The sequence below is a fragment of the Colias croceus genome, chromosome 6 (assembly GCF_905220415.1).
Source record: "Colias croceus chromosome 6, ilColCroc2.1".
Lineage (NCBI taxonomy): Eukaryota > Metazoa > Arthropoda > Insecta > Lepidoptera > Pieridae > Colias > Colias croceus.
Genome location: NC_059542.1, coordinates 4610177 through 4631968, shown reverse-complemented (window position 1 = coordinate 4631968; position 21792 = coordinate 4610177). Strand labels below are relative to the sequence as shown.

At 32.0% G+C, this 21792-nt stretch overlaps 1 protein-coding gene across 1 annotated transcript in view; it reads right to left on the bottom strand.

Moving 5' to 3' along the window:
• Positions 1 to 16741, bottom strand: part of LOC123692351 — a 42654-nt gene extending 25913 nt beyond the window's left edge. The window contains exon 1 of the mRNA XM_045637089.1: positions 16594 to 16741. The gene's annotated coding sequence lies outside the window, so the exon portion shown is untranslated. The remainder of the gene's footprint in view (positions 1 to 16593) is intronic.
• Positions 16742 to 21792: the final 5051 nt, after the last annotated feature.

The window sequence follows — 21792 nt, the reverse complement described above, 5'->3', positions numbered from 1 at the left end:
CTGAACGGATTATTCTTTAATCAATCTACTTAAATCAAAGATTGCATAAATTCTATAGATTCATAGTATTTACAACATAATATGGTCTGAAAGTTGTAATTTTCTAAGTAAACCTAATAAATTTTTCAAATAGAGAATATAATTTTGTATAAAGTTTATTCATTTACCTTTCACCAGAATAGAATTAATTCTATGAAGCTGTTTTTATTGCTAGAAATCGTTTAAAAAAGTTTGTCGGTGTTCAGTGAAGTATGCAAGTCGTATAGATTACAATAGGTAGTTATATTCATCATCAGCCCATATTCGTTCCCACGGCGGGATCAGGCCATAATCCACCACGCTGGCCAAGTGCGGGTTGGCGGATGTCACATGTCGTCGAATTTCTTATTCTTCGACATGCCGGTTTACTCACGATGTTTTCCTGTTATAGTTATATTAATCATTAATAATTACCATCATACTTATATCCTTTACAATACAACAATTGATTGGATAATTGTTCCAAGCTTGAAACAATATAAATTAAACAATATACAGTACGATTACATTCCATCTGCTAGGTACATACTGTCCACCTAAGCCTATGCATGTCAAAAGCCCGTGTCCGAGGATGGCGGTGCGAAGAGCTGTTAGCGCTGTACAGTGTAGGTACCTACCGTACAAACCTAAGAGGCTAACAAGGAGACAATAACGTAATTGAAGTAGCCGATATAACTAGAACTAGAACGAAAGAGCTTCTCAATCTGCACTGCGATACAAAGAGAATGACGTCCCTAGAGCACACAACGCAAATACACTCTCTGATTTGTTTTAATGACCTTTTTATTTTAAAATACACGATAACTTCGCTGAAATAGAAAACGTTTTGTACCATCGGGAATAACTTAATTGGAAATATACAGATTACTTATTCGAAAGAGTTAATTGTATAAGCATTTTAAATATGATTTTCCAGTCTATCGCTTGTGAAGGTGATTTAAAACAATTTTTTTTTATTTCGAATAGTTTAGATAATGATAATGATTTTTTTACGTTTTAATTAGTTTTCCCAGAATTATTAATGATTCATACGTACGTATTTGAATTCTACCGAAGTTATGATTTTAGATTGTTTACATAAAATGTTGATTTAATAGGATTGTAAAATAATTATATAAAGAATTCAATTTAGCATAAGCAAATTAAACGGATCTATACTAGAAAAAAAAACGTTATTAAGTAAAAAACAATTGAAAAATTATATACAATATTAATTTTCAATTGATTCTAAGAGCTTTTTAATAAACAGATTAATTGACTGTTTTATGACGATTTTAATTCTACCTACTGAACGTAATTTTCGCCCTCTTCAGATGATATCTTATCAGAAATCGCTTTTAATATAAGTCACGCTTTGTTTTAGGAGAATAAAGGAAATAAAAGATATTGTAGCTACATTTTGTTCAGTCTAAATTTATTTCAGCAATTCAACCTGGCGCTCTGAATTCAGATTAAGTCTATCCTTTCTGAAGTTATGGAAAAAGTTGAAACAATCGAATCGAAATTCAAAATCTATATTAATAAGATAAAACATTTTTTTTATGGTTTGTCGATTATTAAATTATAGATATAATAATTTTGTTATTTTTTTACTTTTTCATGGCTTTTCCAAATAAATATGTATCTTAAATTTACTGTGTGGTTTTAATATTACAGCTATTAAAAAATAACGTTTTTATGTCATTATTTATAGTCTGTAAGTTTGTACTTGTTAGGATTACTGTACACATTTTAATATTATAACTTTATTGTTTCGTAAATAACGTTCGGTGACAGAGAGCGGTTAGAGCTATGCGCCGAACTGTCAACCAAAAGCTTGATCAATAGAGTTTCGAGCGGTCAAAAATGTTGTTCCATTTTGTTTGTTTCATTGTACGTGCGACATGTCAGTCTGTTCATATTTCCATCATTGCACTACTTTTGTAAAGCATGTAATTTCGAACAATGCGCAATGTATGCGAAATTCGGCTGGCTGGTTTGCTGTGCGAACGTTGTCCCTTTACTATATGTGGATTTTACTTATAAGCTGTTTAACACAAAATTTGTACAGCAATCTCGTGTTCGCTAAGAAATGCCATGTTACTTTTTTATTAAATTCAAATGATAATTTTTTCAAGGAATACAAAGCGTGATTTTTTTCCTTTTTATAAATCGTTTAAGGTCAAAATTGTTATTTCAAGAATTGCAATAGCTTGAAAAATACTTTATATTATCAATGCCTTATACCTACAACATCGAAATCTTTCTATTTTTGTACAATAAAATAATAATAACAAATAACAAGAATAACATAACTGACAAACATAAACCAATATGCCTTGTAGCATACCTCAATATTCTAAAATACATCTATATAATTATCTTATCTAAGCATATAAAAATGAACAACCTTCACTTCTTTTATTACATTCTGTGCACATAGTCTGTTCAATGTTAGTTATTGCATTAACATCATTTCAAATTAAACTTTTAATTAGCTTTTATCTTGTTCTAATAACGGAGTCACTTTGGTTTCATTAGTGCACGTCGCTTTAAAACACTTACTATATTACTGATTTACTTTTTTTGCCTTTATGTAAGGGCAGCGGATCTAGCGGTACACGTATGCCGGTATGCCTAATGGTAGGCGGTCATCACCACCCATGACCACAAAACAAGGGGTACCTACTGCAAATGCGTTGTCTGCTTTCAGCAAGTACCTAATAGATAACCACCAACACTATGAAAATCTCAGAGGATGTACGCTATATTAAAAATGTACATGTTCAGAATCTTCAGTCACCCTTGCTGTATATTTGGTCACGGTGACTAATCTCAACGGAGCTGGAAGCGAGCAGTATGAAATATTTTATAGTGCACAAGCGTGAGTGTAATCACAGGTGCACTTTATAACTTCTTCCTTTTCTACTCTGGCGGAACAGTATCATTTTGACACAATCATAGAGGATCTTTGTTATCTGGCTAATATTTTATCCCTTAGAAACCCATCTGACTATTGACTGTTTTCTTGATAGAATTATTATGGCGAGATTTTTCTCTACAAGAAACTTGCTTGCAGAACGTAAACGGTCAAATTAGTAACCTTACCACCTATTTGTACTCTTACCATTTATCTGATAATCTCGTCTTGTATATGTCGCGTCTAAACTCAACTCAATGAACGACCGCGACGCAAGTCCATTCCTAGGGACTACTTTATTCCAATTGAGTACATGCTAACATTATTCAAAGATTACAAGCAATATTCAGCTCTTATCTGCTAAAAAATAGCCTGTAACCCGATAATATGGAGTGATCCAATTTAGTGTAGCGGGTTAGTAAAATCAATGAATATTAATAACGTTTAACGAACATTCGATTAATCTAAATGTGTGTCTATTCGATCACAACGCCATGTTGTGTAAACATGTCGTTCTCGTCTAAATATAACGAGACTAAGTAATTTGTTTACTCATTTGGAATACGTGTTTTTGCACTATTTTTTATCGCGATTTAGTGACCGAAGTATTATTGGATGTTCCAAATGAACGGATCGGAACAATGGAATTTACATGCATGCGGATCAAACTCGTATAATATATGGTAGAAAAACCACGAGGAAATAAATAGGTACATAATATTAACATTATGTTACTAAACTAGCTTACCGCCCGCGGCTTCGCCCGCTTTGTCTAAAACCTAATAAACTATAGGTATACTAAAACCTGAATCACTCTATCTATTTAAAAAAAACTGCATCAAAATCCGTTGCGTAGTTTTAAAGATTTAAGCATACATAGGGACATAGGGACACAGAAAGCGACTTTGTTTTGATACTATGTATAGTGATTTGACACGATAAATGAAAGTATTACAGTTCCTTCTTCTTTAAACTGAAACGAAAGAATCAGCTCGTGAAAAATACTCTCATTCATCCTCTTAAATGGTAACATTGGCAATATTGGAAGTTTCTACAAAAAGTACAAATACTATCGGTCGATAAACAGTATTATCGCAATGTAGTTGTCCTACTTTATTACGTTTATCTTTCCGTCGACTTAAAAACTTTGTTTTCAAAGTTCTGATTCCTAGAACCTTTAAAATTTAGATCAACTATAAACTGGAGGAATATTGCCTTCATTTTTCACTTTGGAATAATATATTCTATGCATTCATTCACTCAAAATGTTATTGATAATATATTCTATGCATTCATTCACTCAAAATGTTATTGATTACGTCATCGTAATTCTTCCTAATATAAAAATTCGTTATTAGTTTTTACATCTTATAGAGCCATCTTTCGTTAATGATTTTACCAATTCATATTATGTTTTTAAAAAATAAAAACACACCTACAATCTTATCAGGATAGTCAACAATTATTTACCGATTAATGCATATTTTATTGCAACATGGATTACATCGATGAAAACATATCAATATTGAATGTTAAAATACAAAATAATTGAATTACCTTTTCAGAACGCAAAAGTCATATATCGATTCCGGGAACCTATAAACAACAACCTCTTTTGCAAAGCGGGCGTCTGATATTATTAAACTACAGTAAAATGGTACACAATTGTTAACTTGTTTTAAATTATTCAATAGGGCAGAGTTTATTTTTACTCGGAATGTAAGTGAACCTTAAAAAAGTTGTTTAAAATTTCAATGTATATGTATTGTTTAACTTCAATTATTATTAAACAAAATTTACTGTATTTTCGCTGAGCAAACATAACTATGAGACTTGATAATTCAATCATATATATATATTTATTTTTAGTTGTTTTGTAATAGTTCTACAAATAACAGACCATAAATACGCAGTTCTTGCACCAGAACCTCTATTTTTACCGAACAGTTTCAAAATAAACACTTTTATTTGTTATGATGATTTCCTTCCTTCAACATCACAATCTAAACCTCAAATCCGATACAAACAGCGTCTCCCTTGACGCTTTATTTTATTGTCCATTCGCATGCCAATGAACTGTCTCGAATGTCTCGGGAATATTGCGCTTTTGCAAATATCCACGAGCGAAAAATTGAAGTATTCACACTTTTTGTGAAGTTTGCTTCAATCCAACCAACCTTTTAAAGGAACATTATATAGGTACCTACGTTTATTGATCTACGTTTCAACTCTGCCAATTCTGTATTGTTAGATTATATTTAATTTATATTATGATTATGAGACTGATATTGTGTGAAATCTAATAAGTTTCAAAATGATAAAAGCAAGTTAACAATGAAAATGTTCATATACAACTAATATTTATATACAACATAATATTAACCAATAGGATCCCAATTTAATATTAACTCGCATTCTATTGAATTGAATGAAATTATTAGAATAATGCACAAGAATAATTTCAATATTTCAGGTTTCAATGAGAAAATAATTTCGATCAATGTATGGAGGATTTAAATACTATGTTGGATAGTACTTATATTTCTATTTGTAACGTTATTCAAAGATACTACACCCGAAAATATATTTGTATTTATTCAACCGCTCTCAAAGAAAAGCGAAACATCGAATACTAACGAAACATTGCACAGATGCTATGCGTGTTTTACGATTGCAAATAATCTTACAATTTCAGCAAACGTTACGTTTTATAGCAGTTGCATAATCTTTCAAGCTTACCCGTAAAGAGTTTGAATCATATAAAGAAAATCGAATGTGTTTATTATAGATTTATAGATATTTAAAACGATAAATATATTAAAGAAACTTTCAGCCACATTAACATATAAAAAAAGACGGGTTGCACTCCGGGAGTGCCGGTAGAAGTGAAAACTTGATTATTATCGTTCAGCATGTTTGATATTTTGGAATGGTATCCGTCTTACGCATGGAATATAAGGGCTCAAAAAAAAATCCGTCTTACGCTTTTTCGATCAGGCCACGTGTCCTGACGCCAACGCCGCTAAAGAAGTTTTCACTTCAAAAAAAAAAAGACGGGTTGCACTCCGGGAGTACCGGCAGAAGTGAAAACTTGATTATTAACGTTCAGCATGTTTGATATTTTGGAATGGTATCCGTCTTACGCATGGAATATAAGAGCTAAAAAAAAACATCCGTCTTACGCTTTTTCGATCAGGCCACGTGTCCTGACGCGAGTTTAAGATTTTATACCCAACGCCGTTAAAGAAGTTTTCACTTCAATAATACATAATTTATAAACTGTTACTATGTAACTGAAGATAGAAGACATTACTATAGAGTACACATATATTACACGTTTCCACACACTATCATCGCTCAATGCGACGGAAGGTCCAAGACAATGGGAGAGAAATCAAGCAGACGATCGGCAGATTTACATGCTCTCTAGTCTCTACGGCAATGGAATGTTGCCGAACCGTCTTATATCATATCGTACGTTTATATGGCCCTTTCATTTACATAATATGAAATTAATTTGAAGTCCATTATAAATTATTAAAACTAGTATAATAGATGCAATATATTCATGGCTAGATTTACAGCTATTTATAAATGACTAGCTGTGCCCCGCAGTTTCCCCCGCATTGCTCCGCTCTTGTTGGTCTTAGTGCAGCGTGATGATATAAATATAGCCTTATAACCTTCCTCGATAAATGGGCTATCTAACACCGACCAGTAGTTCCTGAGATTAGCGCGTTCAAACAAACAAACTCTTCATCTTTATAATATTAGTATATATTTAAATATTATGTTCGAGTTCTGTAGGATAAAATGTTATGCCAAAAATATATAAACATTTACTTCATATTGTTAAATAGGCCATTAGGGACATTATGCGGTAAATCCGGCCTTTAGTTTTGTTTTAATCTGATTATACGTACCTAATTGTTATAAATTTGCAAATTTGCTAAGCTCAAGTTAATATAAACATAAGGGATAAAGGTCCCATACCGGTTGCCGACGTGTTCTTCAGGGAATCCCATTTATACTTCGTTGCACCTGGGTAATCATTACTCATGAATATTAAGGAAAGTGTTATCACATATAAGATTTCCCGCTGAATTGTTGCGTATGATTATTGTACGAGTTATCGTTTCTACCATTCCGCGTAATGATGCAATTTGTGCCATGGCTATAACAGGAACAATTGTTTTACTTTTATTTACTTTTACCGCTTTCTATTATGGATTTACTAAAAATGTATGCACCAAGCTGGATCGCCTGAAGGCATATAAAATATCGAACGTATAAAAATTTCATGAATAGGTATGTAACAATTTTGTTATTCGGTATTTAAATTAAACGGCTTATATCTATTTAATGTTTCATATAATATTCTGTTTGATATTATTTTAATATCATAATGAAATTGCTCTCAATTAACATAATAATAATTAATTTTAAATGGATTGAATAATTGACAAAAATATTATATCAAATGCTTAAGATTGCAGTTTGATAAATAATGATCACAAAAATACTAATATTGCTAATAAAATACTTAATTAAAAAGTAGGTAGGTATGTTAAATTATATAAGGTAACAAAAAGACATATTTACTGTAATTAGATTTCTAAATCTTCAGTTAGGTCTTTGAAATATTTTAATCAGAATTCTTGACTTGAATCCTCATAATTGTTGTAATACGTATATGTATACGAAACTTTATCAAAAAGTGACAGGGCTATATTTGTAACTAAAAACCAATTATTAGATCAAAAAAAAATTTAAAATTACTTTAATGCGATGAATTTAATGAGTTTCATTTGAAGAGATGTAATTATTGTTTCTTATTCAACTCAATAAATCTATTTTAGAACTACATTACTCAATAGTATCAAAAGATCAAGAAAAATCTACTAAAAAAGAATTCTTATTTCTTATTTTTCTTTTATTACATTGCACTAATACTTATAATATTATCTGTGCCTGCACTATCTTTCTTTGTCACTTCTACACGCGCCATTGCATTCCAGACCACATGGGTGAAGGAATTCGAAAACCAGTATTTGAGTTTATCCAAAACAAACCAATAAACATAAAAATCTATTCCATTTATAAGTCATGCGCATGACAATATTGCATATTACTCTGTTTGACTTATGTTTACAACCTCCCACGTTTTTCATATACACTATGTAGTATCTATCTCATGATAATGTATCGAAACCGTTATTTTATCATATATGTACTTATTCTTTTAACGAATAAGAATAAGCGATACTTAGTTGTAATAATTTTGCAATTCAATATTCTATTCTCATTATATATTTTTTTCGTTTTTGTAAAAGATAGATAATTTAATTATCAACTTGCTTAAACTTTTGATATAATATATGTATACTAACATTATGTGACATAATTTATGTCAGTGTGTTTTTATTTTGTTTTCAGTAAGTACCGAGGGAACTTAATTTGCTAATAAAACCACCTAGAAAATTAAAAGAGTAAGGAATATAATAAGAAAAACAAGCTAATTTATTCACCTTTAAAACGAATACCTTGTTTCTGCTAAACCAACAAACAAATTTAATTTATTTACGATACCGGTGAGATGAAAATATATTGCGTTGAAATGGATTCACAAAAATAAAATTAATGAAAATATTGTAGAAGTTGGCCATTGAACGTTATTCGACTGTAATTTATTAAAAGCTCAGAACTCACCCATTTGACTTTTAAAAATTAATAGGATCGCCTGTTGGCCTAAATTCGATCTTCCTTCTAACGGCTCTCACCTGCGTTCGACTGCACATATCGCAATGAAACATACATTCTACAAATCTGCATTGTAAAACTAGTATTGAAATATATGAATCTAGCCAATATGTATAGTATAGGGGATTCTAAAATACATATAGAACAAGTTTTCTTGTGTAGTATTATACAGATAATAAATAAAATAAGACACGTATTTCATCCTCTTAATTATTAATCATCACGATTATCTTTATAATATAAAAATGAATCCCAAAATGTGTTGGTAAGCGCATAACTTGAGAACGGCTTAACCGATTTCGTTAATTCTTTTTTTATAATATTCCTTGAAGTTCGAGGATGGTTCTTATGTAGAGAAAACGTGAATATATACCACGGGCGAAGCCGGGGCGGACCGCTAGTTTTTCATAAATCTTATAAACATTTAAATAAGCTCACAATTAATGTTCGACAGATTATTATCAAGATTTTAATGTTATTAAAGCTGCAATAAAGCTGAGCCGATACTTACAATAACTAACAAGTTCATATAGATCCGAATTCAATTAAGAGTTTCATGAAAAGCTTGCAGCCATGTTTCAAATTATTCATCGATAGTGAAGTGAAACTATGAAAAAGTACCTGAACGATGGAACATTTTACATACACCTTTTCTAATCATCGTGTTACTAATCCGTTGTTTACATAATTAAATTTAAGTATGTGTGTTTTTCTTTTTAATAAAAATTTTGGTATTGTTTTATTTCAAACAATGCGTGCGCCAAACCACTCCGTACACTCCTACAAGCAATAAATACATTAAAATGACAAATAACAATCATAAATAAGTAGTGAGTCTACAAGTGTATGTGCGATGTGATTTCAAAGGCCATAGCTCAGCATGGTCATAGCCAAAGGTCGCAAAGCAAGCTTCACAACACTGATAATTCTGCCAGATACCGAGATTAGATAGTTTAGTAGTACTAGTAGATCTCTTGAGAGTTGAGACCAAACATTATGATAGTGGTAAGATGGAGATGGCAGCCTGTCAAATAGTTTCCGTAATTGTCTTTAATATAGGTACGCATCGGCTTTATACTATGTTAAGAGTCAAACGTGAATATTGATGAAATGGTAATCATGCAATATCCAATAATGGTAACGACGACCGTATCTGCAGCCACATGAGCGTGTGGTCCTTATTTTATTACATTTACCTTGCATTTACCTAATATTATGTACATTAACAATGATTATACTACTAATATTAAATAGTGAAAGTCTGTGACGGTGAATGCATGCTCTTTACATACGAAAACAACTGATAGGATCTGTACATAATCGCACGAAAGAGCGCTGAGGGCTCCAGCATGTTCATAATAATATTAGAAGAAAGGTGTTTTTTTATGATTGTCGCAGGGGTCTGCCAATTTATAACGCTAAACCTTAATAAATAATTTTTAACCATGCTATCATAAGGGACTACTAAGAATTTTAATAGATAATAAAAATAAGAAGTTCATTTATTTGCCTTCACAACTTAAAACTATTACAAACGAACTATATAATATATAAGTATGTAGCATGTTCGTTATGAAGGACTAGTAGAATTGAATGAAAACGTAAAGAAATACTTAATAATTAGAAAAAATACGCTATTGCATGCTATGCCTTCAAGCCACACCTCCGTGCCCGTCGGCGTGGGGAGCGTGAGGTTTTTTCGTTACGGAATTTCTGGATTCGGTCCCCGCGCTCGAGGCCAGCGATAGAAGCTATGCAATAGCTTAAAAAAATTTAAAGCCTTAAAGTGATCAAGATTTATCCTACAAGCTAGCTTTAAACATACTCTTTAAAACGGCAATTACTGATTACAGCAATAATCGAAATTTTATAAAACATTTTTATTTTTCTCACGAACCAGTCACCATTAATTAAAAATGATACATTCGTTTCTGCAAGAAATTATATTAAAAATTCAATAAAAGTAATATGAAATCAGGATTATATTTATTCTTCTCGCTGTAAAAGAATATTCACTTTTAATAACTGTAAAAGAATATTCACTTTTATTAAATTTATAATGGAATAGTAAGAGCCGCCGATTTGTTGAAAGTTTTAATATTTTTAATTAAAGTATGTTATAGTAATATTGCTTAAAATAGCTCATTCTTGTTATTATTTATTTTAACTCTCAATTACGATTCGTTTACTTCACAGAGAAAATATAAAAGCAATTTAATTTTATAATTAATAAAGCTTAATAAAATTATGATGATTCTTCCTTATAAAATTTAACCGATTTCATAAGGGAGAATTATGGTAGATTGTTCTTTCTGCTATGCTCAGAAATCTGGCTTTTATAATTGTATCGAGAATATTTTTGTATTGAACCTACCTTACCCATGCCGCCTCACACACGTGGTATTTATGAATACAAATCTGTACCTATACAAAATTTAATAATGATCCAGACCATTAAAAACATATTTTTTTATTGCATTTATCTCTTAATCGTTTGATATTTGTTTAAAATGCATTTAAAGTTTAGTCATGTAAAAGATCTATTTCACGTTTTAAACTTTAACAAACATTCGTGTAACTTTGCAAAACTCAACGACGCTCGAAAAACTTTCAGATGTGTACGGCGTTGTACCTACCTAGTATCTACTGCTAATTTTGTATATGTATTAAAGTTAAGAACAATCTTCATAACAACTTTTGATTACACCAATTTTAACTAGCGTCAATCAAATTATAATTAATATTGGTTGAAACGTTATTACACTGTATCGGTTTATATACCACATAATTAGTATCAACATAATTAGATATTACATAAAGATGTACTGCGTAATTGAATATATTATGGGCTGTACGGAAAAAGCAAGGAACCTAACTGGTATACCTAAAGTTGGAAATTTTGAAAAAACTTCATTTTGGCGGCAAGAGATGAAACATGTGCCAATCGATAGTACATCAAAATACAAATAGGAAATACTCTTTGGTAAAATGTCGTAATTGATACGGTTTCGGAATAAATAAGGGTTAAAAAAATTTATTTTTTTCAGTTTTTGAATTATTTGTTACTTCTTACACTTAAAGGTTAAGTAAAAAAAAACTTATTTACTCCAATACTCAATACTCAATAATTTATTTGCATCCGAAACTGAAACTAAACTGATCTTCATCGTAACTAACCATATCGATAACGGTTGTCGATAAGTGACGCACCGCACGTGCGTATCCCTAGCCCAAAGTTGGTTTATTACTTTCGTTTTGATAGTAATACAACATTTTGAAACCCTTTTATTACAAATTAGAAGTTGTATATGCTTTGTCTTAACGTTTAAGTGTAAGAAGTAACAAATAATTCAAAAAACTAAAAAAAATTTTTTTTTTTAAACTCTTATTTATTCCGAAACCGTATCAATTACGACATTTTACCAAAGAGTATTTCCTATTTGTATTTTGATGTACTATCGATTGGCACATGTTTCATCTCTTGCCGCCAAAATGACTTTTTTTTTATCGCAAATTGGTAGGTATACCAGGCTTCATACTAAAATGTCCCATGCTCTTTGATCCGTAATTTTATGTCTTAATCTTTTGTATATAACTTATATCCTACTAGGTTTAAAACAGTGTTTGGTCCAGTATACTGTACCTATGTATTTATGCTTTGAAATACTGTTCTGAAAGCACAAACATTTGTAACCCATATAAAAGTATCTATTTGTCTTATGTTTAATTTATGTTATGTCCTTTATTCGAATTTGACAAAGAGTATTATTAGTATGATTGTTGTAACATGTAGCGACACCTCGCTCTGAATCGCGCAAGCGAAATGTTTCGCTACAGAGCTATATATACAACTTTCCGACATCATCCATTGGGGCCTTCACGGCCGGCCAGTCGAGTAGACTGGTCGAGGATCCTCCCTTTTTCGATGGAGGAATTCCACCTTCGTTCCTCCACAGTGGTGACCCCTGACAGTTCACAACTCCTTCTGTCCATCCATGATGTCCATGCTCACCTATCCCTTCCCCGCCCACGATTACCGCCCGCCAGCCAGCGCACTCGGCTTCTAATGGAGTACTGTCCACTACCATGTGCGATCGCGCATGCTTGGTCAGCTCCACAGCCATCCTCACTGCACACTCCGACTCACTGGAGCATTACACGCAGCATCACCGCACTCAGTTCCGACTCACCGTGAACTAGCGGCTTCCTGTTCCGACTCACTGGAACATATCTGGCATTGGCAAGGCAATTCGTACTACGACCTCCGGTCTCGGAGGGGAGTCCTGTAGCGACACCTCGCTCTGAATCGCGCAAGCGAAATGTTTCGCTACAGAGCTATATATACAACTTTCCGACATCATCCATTGGGGCCTTCACGGCCGGCCAGTCGAGTTGACTGGTCGAGGATCCTCCCTTTTTCGATGGAGGAACTCCACCTTCCTTCCTCCACATAACATAATATGAATGCTGTTTAAATCCCCAAGCTATACAGAATAATTGACAACAAAGACAAATTCAATAAAAGGAACTTAGCGTATCTCCAGTGTCCAGCGCGTTCGAATTCGGACTTACCACAATAGCGAGTAACAACTCGAGAGACCTGTCGTTATCGCATCTTCAGATCGATGTATTGTTGTTCAATTCATCGTAAGGGACGGCTGTAATAATTTTTGTCTAGGAACTAGATGCGATTTTGAAGCAATTTTCATCAAAAATTAACAATACCGTCCAAATCTGTTTATGATAAATAAGAGTAATGTTTTGTTTAACAAGTAGATAACTGCGTTAAAAACAACCGACTTCAAACTTGCACTTGCAACATTTACAAATACAGACAAAAATGCTCATAAAATAAAAACTACTGGGCCTACACCATCCCGCATCGAACAAAAAAAGAATCACGTAAATCGGTTCAGAAACCTCGGAGTAATCGGTGTACATACATAAAAAAAAACATACTGGCCGAATTGATAACCTCCGCCTTTTTTTGAAGTCGGTTAAAAATAAGTTGATATTGATGGAGCGCTTACATCTAACGTGGACCTAATACAAAACTGTGAATGTTTTAATGCAAATTTCGGTCGTATTCACGTGCCTTAAGTCATGTAAAGCCACGCCATTATAAATTACATAATATAATATGTAACAACGAATTTAAGGTCAAAACTAATGAAAGAAGGGTGAAAAATAATCACATATCTGGTTCATGTCAATTCAGAGGTAAGAATAAATTAAAGAACACATATACACACAACACTAGTCTCTGGTTGGGTAGAAATAATAAATATGTCGTTGTTTTGGATTTCTATTCCAGATTCGACGAAAGCATGTTTCATCGCGGTACGTGCACTGGAATGTAGGTGAGCCCTCGTTAAAGCGATCACGAGATCCCGTTGTACAATTTTTTTAATATTATTCTTTAATAATACTAAAAAAAAATCGAAAATAATCTATACTAATATTATAAAGCTGAAGAGTTTGTTTGTTTGTATGTTTGTTTGAACGCGCTAATCTCGGGAACTACTGGTCCGATTTGAAAAATTATTTCAGTGTTATCAAGGAAGCCTTCCTAGGTTACATCATCACGCTACGACCAACAGAATTAGCCACGGGGGTGAAACCGCGCGGAGCAGCTATTATGAAAATATACCTTCTTATTTTTCAAAGTCATGATATTAATTTACCAACTATGCCCATTTATTAAACAAAATAATAAATAAAAAAATAAAAAGTTCATTTATTGCCTTCACAACAGCTTAAAAACTATTACAAACTTACTGTATTTAAATGTAGCATGTTCGTTGTGAAACACTCTTGTTATGAGAATAAATCTTTATATATATATATATATAAATCTCGTGTCACAATGTTTGTCCTCAATGGACACCTAAACCACTTAACCGATTATAATAAAATTCGTACACCATGTGCAGTTCGATCCAACTTGAAATGATAACAACACAAATATATAACAATAGAAATGATACCAATGAAGTGATTGGTATCATTTCTGTAGGTGTAAAAGACAATGGCCACTAAGCGCCTGCTTAAAAAGTATAAAAGGGACAAAGAGACTGTTCCTTTTAATAAGATAATGATTGTATTGATCCTTACTTTGAATATACAGTTACCTGTACCTTAGAGTACGCCCACAAAAACATCAATTCAGATTTGTAACAAGTCTCTCGTATAACGATCATCCAATGCATCCACAATGGATATAGGTACTAACCTATTGTCCTCTTAAGATGTCATACTTTTCATGTATTTCGTCTCTACCATTATTCGTTTCAAATATTAGATACAATAAAAATGTATATGATATTCGAGTCGCAGCATATTCCTACCCGTACAATACAATAAAATTATAACTTTAACAACTAACATTGTGTATTTATTGTGAATGCTACAAAGCTAATAATATTTTTACGTTTTAATAGTGTCCTCGTTAGTGTTGAGTATTGGCCGTATTGGTATGCATTGGTTGATTGCATGTAGTTATTACGAGTCGCTGCGAATCGCTTTGTAATTAACGAAGTGACACCACTAAGCGACCATTAACTATGGTAATATTTCAGTCTTATATGACGTTACAGTAGTTATTTCTTTAGTTCCTCAGTGTTGTTTTTTAGTTCATCATACTCCTGACTATTCTGAGTATTATATAAAAGCCAATAATATATAAATAAACCTTAAGTTACGTAAACATTAAAACAACATAGAACAAGATCGCAATAAACACGTGGATCTTAATTTTCCGAAGGAGATACAAAATTATTTCTGCGCTAAAATAACGTAACAAGACGTGTATCTCAAGCGATATCTTCAGCCTCGTAATTCGCTTTAATGAGCTATTACTATCTACGCCTCACATCTTCGTCGTGTGAATTATCTATTATTTTTCTCATAATACTTTCTATACTTACTGTCCTATAGAGAAATATATAAGAATCTACTGAAATATAAAAATCGTTTCTCCTATAAGCAGCCTATATTTTAAGGAAGAGAGTCGATTATTATTTATATCTAAATCCATTTTATTTTGGCCAATTTAATAAGAAGGTTGCGTAAATTGTTGACCTCACTCAACTGTCAAACACTTTAGTGTCGGAGCCAATCAAAGAGGGGCGTTATGAATTCTTAAACGTCATTAATTGTAGAATTGCAGTTTTGATGGTACAATACACAGACATAGAGTTTTAATTGGCTCTTGGGGTACGTGAATTAACAACCTGTTTGAACTGTTTAAAATGTAAAAGAACTTTTATGTCAATCTGAAAAAAAAACTAACATAAATAAAAACTCGAAAAATAAAAAGATACCTCTACTTGATGAACAATTACTTAAATTTGATAAAACGTTTACCTTTAAAAGACTTGTTAACTAGATTCAATAAATTGAAATGTGAATTTAATTCATATGAAAACAAAAAGTACATTTATGTGTCTTTATAATACAAAAGATGTTTTTAAAGTTATTGTTGACAAAGAATAGAAAGCGTACGTACAACAATTTCCCTACATTTGCTGCATCTGTGTCAAGTCAGTAAGAAAAACTGCTTCATTTGAATTAAAATACTCATCTCTCTATGTAACTTATATTTAAACACTAAATTATAACAAAATAAAAGTATACTTTAACGTGTTAATATTATAAAATTGGTTTAAAAGATATAGAAATAAAATGAAATATTTAACAATATTCTTATCAGGCTACTTAAGTTATGAATCCACATTATTAGCAGCTCAACTTTATAAGGCTTCAATATATATTTTTCATTAATTATACATTGAATCCAATAAAAAATATACTTATAATAAAATCCAGTGAAATTATTTAAATAAAAATTATTAATCGCATATAAAAGCACATTAGTTTAAATACTTAAAACTTACCGCTAATAATATGTATCCAATTCAAAAATATGAAACAAATAAACAATTCACAAACACTATGTACAGTCAATAGTTAGAACGATTAATGGGCACCGAGTGTTCGTAGGCGCGCTACGCGGGTTCCACGTGAGTGCTACGCGCGAGCGTTGTCGTCGGAATGTCAAGAATAACTGAAGCCGAAATACAGGACTGAGGCTGCGCCCGGTGCAGCTTAACCTCTACGCGGATGCAGTACGGTATACTTCTTAATACATCATGCTGCCACTACACTAATTACTTTCTATAATAACCTTACAAGGCTAAGCGAGATCCTTTTGACATACATTTTTAATTAATGTCACATTCATATCTTGTGAAAACTTAACTTAAGATAAGAGTAAATTTATAGGGGGCTTAAGATTTTTAACATGTACATTGTACAATATGCATACCTAACTGATTTAACCATTTACATTGATTTATTAAGAAATTTTTTCTTCTTCGGTTTTACGTTTATGATATAAGCCGTACAAGGTAAGAGTTAACGTTTCAATGTTGGTATAATTATTTATTATTATGCAAGTACTTTCTCAGTATCAGAATTTTTAGTCCAAATGGAACTTAAAGAGATTATTTTTGTTTTGACTGGAATAGAATAACTGCTTTGGACATATTATATTTTTCCAAACAAATAAAGTTTCATCCAAACAAAGAAAGTTTTTTTAGTAAAAAACAAATGTGGGCAACACTTATAAAGCCAGAATAAATACAAAATAATAATTTGATTAGGCAGATCAACGATCTTTTTTAACAGTTCTATATTCGATATGAATTCGTAATGAAGTAGAATGTAATATATTTTTAACGAAAACAATGGTGGGGCGAAAAGGTATTCCCACCTGGCATCCTGGGCTAGATGAATTTATTAGCATTCAAATGATTTATAACAAGCGGGCGGCAGCTGAATATTTTCTGATTCGCCTTAAATTAAATTCTTTCCTTCCTTTGAGTGGATTTCATTAAGAGTAACGAAATGCCAGGAAGATGAAAAAGATAATCTGAGCATGACTGCACGCTGAGTTTGCGTCACCCCTCATCAACGTTTCTTGAGCCCTTTGATGGTCTTGGAACCTTTACATTAATTCTATGGCCAGTCAAATGAATACATTTTGTGAAACTTTAAACATATTTAACGTTTCTTATTATGCGTGTGCTCTGATAAACATTACAGTAAAGTTCAACGAAACATTGAAACTCACTGACCAATTTTCTCAGCTCTTCTGATGTTTCTTTTCTCTGTATGGCCCAAAATTATATGTAGATACTATGTTTAATATAAATTCCATATTATTACAACAACATAGATGAAAAGTATCCCATTTCATATTTTTGTAATAAGAAGGAAATGGTGTTGAGTTAAATTAAGATTGGAGCTTTACACAAAGCTGCACAGTAAACAGACAACGATCTCCATCCTAATTACATAACCAACTACTATAAAAGATCAAGGAAAAGGTTTGTTTGAATAAATGAATTCATAATGTAGTACGTATATAAAGATGCTTACCCATAAAGCATTTATTTTAATGTCTGAAAGTTGGAACACCCATTTTCCTCAATTTGTCTGAAGCTAATTGCACGCATATATTATGTCATAATATTCAGAAGTATTTCTTAATTCAGACGTAACAATGTTTGCGTCAATTTAAGTTGTGTTTTAATCATATCTTCCTACTTTATAACTTGAACGTACTAATTAAGAATGAAGTTGCATCATCGCTTTTAAACTCTATCCGTGTCACTGCCAGGTTCACCTTTCATGCATATTTAGGGCCGATTTTTCAATGCTTGGATAAAACTTATCCGTCCAATAAAGTATAACACGATAATATTAAAATGTCACGTAAACTGTCAAATACGGGCAATTGGAACACGTTTTTAAAATGGTAGTTTTATGCATTATTCGACGAATAAGTTTTCACCAAGGATTGAAAAATCAGTCCGTATTATAAACTAACCTCCCCATTCTCAGAAATTATAGATTAGACTAGACAAGTAAACTAAAGACAAACATTTTAAAAAAACTATCTGTGAAAAAACATTTCAATTTTACCTTTGCATCTATAACGGATATTTCTTGGAAATTGATCGGTTTTAAGTGCTGTGTCATGCTTATTAGCTGCCGTCCCCTGATCCGAATTATCCCTATCAGCGAATCATTGTATTTTAAATAAATAAATAGCAGTATTCATTTAGTCAGAAAACGTGAAAGGCTCTTGCAATCACATTCAACAGGATGGAAAAGAAGATCACTTCCCATTTTTGCTTTTGACACGTCCCTCGGCCCGCTTGCTCTTTGTTCGATTCTCGTTACAATATATTCCTGGACATTTTTACACAAGCTTATCTAGTTGCAAACAAAGCAAGTATAACTGATATCAGCTTTCTGAGATCTATCCGTTTGTACGTGTGTATATTCGACTGTGACTCCAGGAAAATATTAATCATTCGTTTTTAGTATCGAAATTAAATAGAATTGAACATAGTCAAATCGTAACTCCAAATTTAATTATCGTAGCTGCAATAAACATGCTCTTAGCTCTCCTACATACAAACACAACAACAAACCTTACAAATCTTTCAATCTTTATAAATTATATTTTATATATATTATATTTTCTTGTGACAGATAGCTTTCTTTTAATTTATTGAATTACGAATAGATCTTTGAACACAAAGATCACACAACACCACACAATTTCTATACACGGTACATGAGACTTTCTTGTATGGTTAATTATTATAGTTTTTTTTAATAGTTTATGAAATAATGCATAATAAATAAGTTATAAATTATTTATGCGATATGCATTATTTCCTAAACTATTAAAAACAACTACATAGCTTTGGAAAAGTAAAAATATTATAATTATTAACCTTTCTTATTTATCTCAAGAGCCCAAAGGCAATATTATGGTTGCTTTTTCTTGGCGACTATAAAAATCATAATTAAATTAAATTATTTCTCTGTTTTATTTAACTCATTAGTTCTGACAAACGCTTGCTTTATCTTTTAATAAAGCGAAGCAAGGGATTTAAAGGGCTGCACTTATCCCATACAACCCTTTCGGTTCCCGCTGCAAAGCGTCCCGACTGCAAAAATACAACACATTACGAACAAATAGTGCTCGGTTAGCGAGCATTTCATCCAAGGTTTACAAGGAAAACATTTCATAGAAAGATAATGATACAACTACTGAAAATATTACGAGTGGTTCACTAAAAAGCTGTTCGTTGGAGTTAAAATATTTAACGAGCTCCGTATAAAAGAACAAAGAGAATTCTATGTTTAGTTGTGTTTGAGACTATGAGGTGCATTTCTGTGTGCGCTTTGCAAAGCGCTAAAAGAAGCCCACGCCGCTGGTAACTAACTGTGACCGTAATTTACGAAATTATAAATAATGCAAACTGCAGTGCAATAAAACAAAACGTTTTATGTAGTAGAATAAACCGAAAGGTTTAAGATAATTTATAATTTGTTGTAAATTATTCGTATAAATTACGTTTTTTTATTATTCTACTGACCTTAACTTTTAACGAAACTATTATCGTTCTGTTTTTTTTTAAATTTTCACGTTAAGAGAAATTCTACGATAAATATAGTTCAATTAAGTTACAACAAAAGAACGTTAAAAAAATTACGTTTTAATTTAACCCAAAAACCTGACGCCTTAGGACATTTCTTGATTAAAACTCACACAAAGGTTAACTCCACACATTATTTGAGTTTTGAATTCCCAGTTTTAATGAGCATCGAATTCAATAAAAGAGGAACAATACCATATGTGAGTGAGAACTATGAAGCTATTGTTTAACGCGCCCGTCGTCATTATAAAACTTTCGCAGCAACAATATCTAATGAGTAAAACCGTATATTATGTATTACCTCGTGGTCAATTTGCTCCAACCTATTGTTATCACAATGGCTCACCTGACTTTTTGTGAAGATCTTTGTTTATCCACTTAGTTTCACCTTTTATAAAGATCATAATGAAACGGAGAAACTTTTTTATTTACGATGGACAATGCATTAAGTTACCTACTTTTTAAATTACCTTTCATTTTTAGAAAGTAGTTTTAATGCCTTCCACAAACTAAATAAAAACACCATCCTTAATTATTAATACAAAATTGGTAAAAACGGAACGTTCAAGAGCAACATTCAATAATAACCAATTTCGAAAACGTAGGACTTTGCCCGGCCCTCAATTACAAAGGCCGATACGAACGGCGGAGAGTTTGCATTATAAGTGGTCCCTTTTATGAATTTTAGAGGTCGGAGCATTGCGTAGGAGGGACGATATACCGCCGGAAATAATGACTTCCCCTTTGTAATTGCAGGCCTGCACTTTGTAAGATCCAAACAAACCAAATTGAAACTGAAATTGTTTATTAGTTTCTGTTTAAATAGTTCAAAATTATCAAATATATAGTATATTTTTATAGTAATTTTTATAAGTATTCATGAAATCAAATGGAAAACCTTGTCTAATATTTCATGCTTGCTGTTTACTTTATACCACATCGACATACATATTATAACAACATTTATATTTTTATAACATAGCCATATTTTGGTAGATACATTATATATTACTTAGAATATTATGTTCTTAATAATGCTATGCAATTGGATTTAAAGTCCATACCTTCAAAATATACATATGTAACCGTTGAAATTCGGGAGGAAGGCGACGGCGCGGAGAGCATGTGCAGGAAATAATGACGTCCGGTGAACTAGCTCCGTAATTGAAACATACCGTACGGGGCCCAAGTAAATTACGGGGAAAACGAATACTTACACGGGAAATTTATTTAGCTAGCCATTCCAGATATAATCTCTTTGCATTTCACAAACTTTATACCGCCGCAACTACGAGCCAAATAAACAAATCCTATTGTACAATAAAAAATATGTAGCGCAATACAAAAGTGTGCAGGTTATTCCACAAAGAAAATTCTACTTTGTTACTTTAATGCAATTTGTCAGTGGAGAATAAACTGATTTTGTTGCAAACTGAAATTGAGAAAATACTCAAGTGCCGTACTATCGAAGTTTTGAGGATAGCGTTGAGAAATGCTTCTTTGAGTGATAGTGTTTTAGCAACGGATAATAAAAGTTTGATATAAACGATGCGATCTCGTGTCTGTCTGTAACAG